The sequence below is a fragment of the Mustela putorius genome, unplaced genomic scaffold, assembly GCF_011764305.1.
Source record: "Mustela putorius furo isolate JIRA1106 unplaced genomic scaffold, ASM1176430v1.1 tig00001397_pilon_pilon_pilon, whole genome shotgun sequence".
In the NCBI taxonomy this organism is placed as follows: domain Eukaryota; kingdom Metazoa; phylum Chordata; class Mammalia; order Carnivora; family Mustelidae; genus Mustela; species Mustela putorius.
The window spans coordinates 1-7,989 of NW_025421728.1; positions in this window are offsets into that span (position 1 = coordinate 1).

Genomic DNA, 7,989 nt, shown 5'->3' on the forward strand with positions numbered 1-7,989 from the left:
ACCCCAAAGACGTTTAAAACATAAAACCCTAACCCTGACCTACGTCTTTCTTTAGCCCCTAACGTAACCACCTAAGCTGGTCTACACACACCCTCAATCCCCCCTCCACAGCCGCCGGGGACACACACTCATCTGCACCCAGGCCTTCCCATGGTCTGGGCGCAGGCTGCTGTCTGGGGTTCACTTGATGGGAAAATGCATTGAGTCGGAAGTCGTGAGCCTTGAGCAGTAGGGGAAACCAGTGGGTCAGGGAGGGCTCGGGGTGGAAGCAGGACGATCTGTACGTGGAGCCCCAGGCGAGTGGGAGTGGTGACCTCACTCCCTGACGGACATCGCCCAATGCAATTGGAAACCACGGATCACGGCACCCAGGATAACATAGAAAAACCCCTCTGCAAGATCATTTCTAGCATTATCCTAATAAAAGCGACATGTTCTTCTACTGTACCCTGAAGCCCAGAGGATACAGGGAGAAGTGAGCTCTCGCCGCCGCCCAACCCTCCCCTCCCCCTGGCAGGTCGTATCAGGTTTCCCCAAGCGGCCGAAGGCCCTTTGGGCTACATAAAATCAAAAGGTGACATCAGTGGGCTCAGACTCAGAGAGTTCCCACACAGTTCTTATCCAATTGTGTAGCCCTAGGTCTCCTTCCTGTCTCTGTGTGTGTGTGTGCGTGCGAGTGCCTCTGGGTGTATGTGTGTGTCGGTGTTAAAAGAGACCTTGCCTTGCCATCGATGGGTGGAGGATGCCCCAAGCAGGGATCAGGGCTGATGAGGGGTTTAGATATGCTGGTGGGGCAAGTCCATGTTCACACCCCAGTTTACAGAGCTGGTTAAGTGGGGATCGGGTATAGGGTGTAACCCCTGCTACCCAGGGTTTATCCTGAGAACCGTGAACGCATGGGGCCATGACCCAGGAGGGGGGCTAACCCTAAAAGTAACCACTAACCCTGACCCGACCCTGACCATGACTGTTAGCATGCCCCCAAAACCTGACCCAAGCCCTGACCCTGACCCCGAACGTGACCCTGATGTGATCCTAACCTGAACACCCCTAAACCCTAAGCGAACACGGACCCTGACCACTAACCTCAACTAAAACGCTGACAGGACCGTAACCATGACTCAAACTGACCAGGAGACCCGACCTTGACCCTAATCCTAATGGATCCGACCTAACCTAAACCCTAACCCCTGACAGCGTGACAGTGGTGTTTACCGTAACCCTGACTCATGGTAACCCTAACCAAACCCTAGGACCCTGACCTGTTACCGACCCTGAACCTAACACTAACCCATACTCGAAACCAAACCCTAACCCTGACTTTACGCTGTCTAACCCTAACAACCCTAACCCTACTTCTAACTCTAACCCAAACCCCAATCCCAAACCCTAACCAACCCCAAAAACCAAAACTAACTGTGACACTGGAAAAAAAAACCGAACATTGACCCTATACCAAAGCCCTCACCCTCAAAATGACCCTGGCCTGACCTTTACCTGACCCTGACTCTGACCCTAATCCTAACCTTGACACTAACTCTGACCACTTACATAGCCCTGTCCCTGACCCGAATGTGGACTTTTTAAACCAATACCTTGAACCCAGACCCTAAAAAGGACACTGGTGCTAAACTTCACCCTGACCCTGACCCAGACCATGACGATAACCTAACCCTGACCCTTACAGTGACCCCCGACAATCAACTGAACACTAAACCTGACCCTGACTGTGAGACTGAACCTAACTCTGACCCTAAATGTAACCCTGACCCTGACACACTACATGGGCTCTCCCCCGAATCCTATCTCTGAACCTAACCCTAACACTAACCCCTAACCCTACCACGGACCCTGACCCTAACAAGTTCTAACCCTAACAGTCAACATAACGCTAAACGTAGAACTAACCCTAAACATTAACAATAACCCTGACCCTATACATGACTATGATCATAACCCTAACCCTGAACTTTGCCTATACCAGACCCTGACCCTAAAAGTTGACCCTGGCCCTGACCCTAAAACCTAACCATGACCCTAACAATGACCACTACATAACCTTGTCCCCCTGACCCGAATGTGGACTTTAAACCAATACCTGATCCTGACCGTAAAGCTGACACTGACCCTAGACTTCACCCTGACCCCGACCCAGGCAAAGACCAGATACCGAACCCTGACCCTAACAGTGACCCTGACCCTGAAACTAACTCTAAACCTGACACTGAATGGGAGCCTGAACCTATCTCTAACCCTAAACGTAACCCTGACGCTGACACTAACACGGGCCCTGACCCGAAACCTAACGCTGAACCTAACCCTAAAAACTAACCCCTAACATTATCCCTGACACTGACCCTACCCCGGTCTAACCCTAACCCGCAACGTACCCTCTAACCCTAACCGTAACCCCAATTTACAATAATCCTGACCCCTCTCCGTGACCCTAATCATAACCCTAACTCTGAACTTTGCCTATATCAGACACTAAACTTAAACCTGACCCTGACCCTGGCCTTGACCTTGAACTTAACACTGACCCTAAACCCTGACTGTAAACCTAACTCTGACCAAATCCGAGAGCCTGAACAGAATCGTTACCCTAAAGCTAACCCTGATCCGGAACCTACTCATAAAAACAGAACCTAAACATAAAGCTAACCTTACCATAACCATGAACCTAACTCTGAACCTGACCCGAACCCTGACACTAAAAACGGTCCCCAAACCTAACCCTGTCCCTGACATGAACCCTGCCCCCAAAACCAAAACTTGAACCTGACCCTAAATCTGACCATAAACCTTAACCTGACCCTATACCTAATGGTCACCCTAACACTAACCCTGATCCTGACTCTGACCATAACACTAACCCTTATCCTACTGTGAGCCTGTCCCTACACCTAACCATGAATGTAACCCTAACCGTGACCCCTACCCTAAGCCCAACAGCTAACCATGACACCAACAATGTCTAACCCTAACCCTGACCCTAAATATTTCGAAACCCTAATCCTAACACTAACCTAGTCTAATCCCAGCTCTGTTCCCTCAGCGGGGACAACAGCTGCACCCAGGCATCCCAGGGGCTGTATGGGGAGGCTGTATGGGGGTCATTGGATGGGCAATGCATTGAGTGGATTGTGAGCCCTGAGCAGCTTGGGGACCGGCGGCTCAGGGAGCTCTGTTGCAGCAGGAAGTTCGGTAAGGAGCCCCAAGGCAGTGGTGACCTCACTTCCCTGATGACAGAGCCCAACGGAATTGGAACCCACGTATCCAGGCACCCCATTACAGAGAAAACCCACCTGCCAGCTCATTTCTAGGCACATCCTAAAGGAAGTGACATGTTCTTCTGCTGTATTGAAGCCGAGAGGATGCAGGGAGAAGAGAGCTGGACCTCCAGACACGTCCCCTACGTGGCAGGTCATATCAGGTTTCCCCAACGCCTCAGGCCCTTTGGCTAATAAAACCAAAAGGTCACACCAGGGGGCTAAGAGTCAGAGAGGCCCACACCTTATGAACTACCAGTGTAAGCCTAGGTCTCCTCCCCATTTCTGTGTGTGTGTGTGTGTGTGTGTGTGTGTGCCAGTGGGTTTCTGTGTCTGTGTGTAAAGAGGACCTGGCCATGCCAACATGGGTGGATATGCCCCAAGCAGCATCAGACTGATGAGGGCTTAGATGTCAGGTGGGCAAATCATGTTCACACCCCAGTTTAAGGGTGGTTAAGTGGGATCGGGTATAGGGTCTACACCCTTATGCCCAGGGTTATCCTGAGACCCTGAAGGGATGGGTCCATGACGCAGGAGAGGGGCTAACACTAACAGTAAGCACTAACCCTGACCCTGACACTGACAGTGAGCCTGCCCCCAAACCTCACCCAAGCCCTGACCATGACCCGGACCCTCAACCTGACTGTGGTCCTGACATGAACCCTAAACCTAAACCTAAGCCTGACACGGACCCTGATGTGGAACCTGAACCTAAACCTAACTCTGACATTACCGTAACCATGACTCATACCTAACCATTGACCCTGACCCTGACCCTAATCCTAACCCTGACGCTGACCTAACCCTCACCCTAACCCTAACCCTACCCCTGACCATGACTGTGAGCCTGACCCTAACTCTAACCCTAAATGTAACCCAGACCCTGACACTAACACGGGGCCGTACGCCGAATCCTATCGCTGAACCTAACCCTAAAACTAACCCCTAACCCTAACACGGACCGTGACCCTAACAAGTTCTAACCCTAACAGTCAACCTAACGCTAACCCTAACACTAACTCTAAACTTTAACAATAACCCTGACCCTATACCTGACTATGATCATGACCCTACCCCTGAAATTTGCCTATACCAGACCCTGACACTAAACCGGACCCTTGTCCTGACCATAAACCTAACCATGATTCTAACACTTACCACTACATAACCCTGTCCCTGACCCAAATGTGGACTTTAAACCAATACCTGATCTTGACCATAATCCTGACACTGGCCCTAGACTTCACCCTGACCCTGACTCAGGTAAACACCATAAACCTAATCCTGACCCTAACAGAGACGCTGACCCTGACACTAACAATAACCCTGACACTGAATGGGAGCCTGACCCTAAGTCTAACCCTAACCGTAACCCTGACCCTGACACTAACACGGGCCCTGACCCGAAACCTAACGCTGAACCTAACCCTAAAACTAACCCCTAACATTATCCCTGACACTGACCCTAACCCGGTCTAACCCTAACCCTCAACCTACCTCTAACCCTAACCCTAACCCCACTTTAACAATAAACCTGACCCTCTCCCTGACCCTGATCATAACCCTAACTCTGAACTTTGCCTATGTCAGAACTTAACCTTAAACCTGACCCTGGCCTTGACCTTAACACTGACCCTAACCCTGATGTAAACCTAACTCTGACCCAATCCGTGATGCTGAACAGAATCGTAACCCTAAAGCTAACCCTGATCCTGAACCTACTCATAAAACAGAACCTAAACATAAAGCTGACCTAAACCTAACCCTGACACTAAACCTGTCCCAAACCTAACCCTGACCCTGACATGAACCTTGTCCCCAAACTAAAACTTGAACCTGACCCTAAACCTGACCATGACCCTGAACCTGACCCTAAACCTAACCGTCACCCTAACACTGAACCTGACCCTGACTCTGAGCGTAACGCTAACCCTGACCCTACTGTGAGCCTGACCCTAAAGTTAACCATGAACCTAACCGTAACCCTGACCCCTACCCTAAGCCTTACGCTAACCCTGACCCCAAAGACTTCTAACTCTATCCCTGACCCTAAGTCTTTCTTAACCCTAACCCTAACAGTAACCTGGTCTAAACCCAGCTCTGTTCCCTCCAGCAGGGACAACAGCTGCACCCAGGCCTCCCAGGGGCTTAGGGTAGGCTGTACGGGGGACACTGGAAGGGCACTGCATTGAGTGGAGTGTGAGCCTTGAGCAGCCTGGGGACCGGCGGCTCAGGGAACTCTGGGGCAGCAGGAAGTTCGGTAAGGAGCCCCCAGGCAGTGGTGACCTCACTTCCCTGACCACAGAGCCCAACGGAATTGGAACCCACGTATCCAGGAACCCCATTACAGAGAAAACCGCCGTGCCCAGCTCATTTTTAGGCACATCCTAAAGGAAGCGACATGTTCTTCTGCTGAACTGAAGCCGAGAGGATGCAGGGAGAAGAGATCTCGCCCGCCAGACACGTCCCCTCCCTTGCAGGTCATATCAGTTTTTCCTAACGCCTAAGGCCCATTGTGAAATAAAATCAAAAGGGGACACAGGAGGTTTAGAGTCAGAGAGTCCCACACCTTCTGATGACCGGTGTAGCCCTTGGTCTCCTCCCCGTCTCTGTGTGTGTGTGTGTGTGTGTGTGTGTGTGTGTGTGTGTGTTTGTGTGCGCGCGTCTGAATGTCTGTGTGTCTGAGTGTAAAGGTCACCTGGCCATGCCATCGTAGGTGGAGATGCCCCAAGCACAATCAGGCTGATGAGGGGTAAGATGTCTGGCGGGCAAGTCATGTTCACACCCCAGTTTAAGGCTGGTTAAGTGGGATCGGGTGTAGGGTCTACACACTTCTGCCCAGGGTTTATCCTGAGACCCTGAAGGGATGGGTCCATGATGCAGGAGCGGGGCTAGCACTAACAGTAAGCACTAACCCTGACCCTGACACTGACTGTGAGCCTGCCCCAAACCCTCACCCAAGCCCTGACCATGACCCGGACCCTCAACCTGACTGTGGACCTGACCTGAACCCTAAACCTAAACCTAAGCCTGACACTGACCCTGATGTGGACCCTGAACCTAAACCTAACTCTGACATTACCGTAACCATGACTCAACCTAACCATGACCCTGACCCCGACCCTAATCCTAACCCTGATGCTGACCTAAGCCTACCCCTAACCCTACCCCTGACCGTGACTGTGAGCCTGACGCTAACCCTAAACCTAAAGATAACTCTAACCATGACCGTCTATGGACCCTGAAGCTAATCCTAACGATGACCCTGACCCTAACACAAACCCCTACCCTAAACCAAACACTAACCCTGACCCTCCGCTGTCTATCCCTAACCCTAACCATAACCCTACTTCTAACTCTCACCCAAACCCCAATCCCAAAACCTACTGCCGAAACCTAACTGTGACACTGATCCGAACATAAACCATGAACTAAAGCCTGACCTTAAACATGACCCTGGCCCTGACCTTCACCTGACCCTAACCCTGACCCTAATCCTAACCATGACACTAACACTAACCACTACATAACCCTGTCCCTGTCCCGAATGTGGACTTTAAACCAATACATGAAGCTGACCCTAAACCTGACACTGGCGCTAAACTTCACCATGACCCTAACAGTGACCCCGACCCTGACCTGAACACTAAAACTGATACTTACTGTGAGCCTTACCCTAACTCTAACCCTAATTGTAACCCAGACCCTGACACTAACAGGGGCCGTACCCCGAAACCTATCGCTGAACCTAACCCTAAACTAACCCCTAACCCTACCACGGACCCTGACCCTAACAAGTTCTAACGCTAACAGTCAACCTAACACTAACTCTAAACTTTAACAATAACCCTGACCCTTTACCTGAATGGGATCATGACCCTACCCCTGAACTTTGCCTATACCAGACCTGACCCTAAACCTGACTCTGGCCCTAACCATAAACCTAAACATGATTCTAACACTTACCACTACATAACCCTGTCCCTGTCCCGAATGTGGACTTTAAACAAATACCTGAACCTGACCCTAATCCTGACACTGGCGCTAAACTTTACCCTGACCCTGACCCAGACCATGACCATAAACCTAACCCTGAACCTAACAGTGACCCGATCCTGACCTGAACACTAAACATGACCCTGACTGTGAGCCTGACCCTAACTCTAACCCTAAATGTAACCCAGACCCTGACACTAACACGGGCCGTACCCCGAATCCAGTTGCTGAACCTAACACTAACACTAACCCCTAACCCTACCACAGACCCTGACCCTAACAAGTTCTAATCCTAACAGTCAAACCTAACGCTAACACTAACACTACCTCTAAACTTTAACAATAACCCTGACCCTATACCGGACTATGATCATGAACCTACCCCTGAACTTTGCCTATACCAGACCCTGACCCTAAACCTGACTCTGGCCCTGACCTTAAACCTAACCATGATTCTAACACTTACCACTACATAACTCTGTCCCTGACCCGAATGTGGACTTTAAACCAATAACTGATCTTGACCGTAATCCTGACTGGCCCTAGACTACACCCTGAACCTGACCCAGGTAAAAGACCATAAACCTAACGCTGACCCTAACAGAGACGCTAACCCTGACCCTAACAATAACCCTGACACTGAATGGGAGCCTGACCCTAACTCTAACCCTAACCGTAACCCTGACCCTGACACTAACACGATCCCTGACCCGAAACCAACACT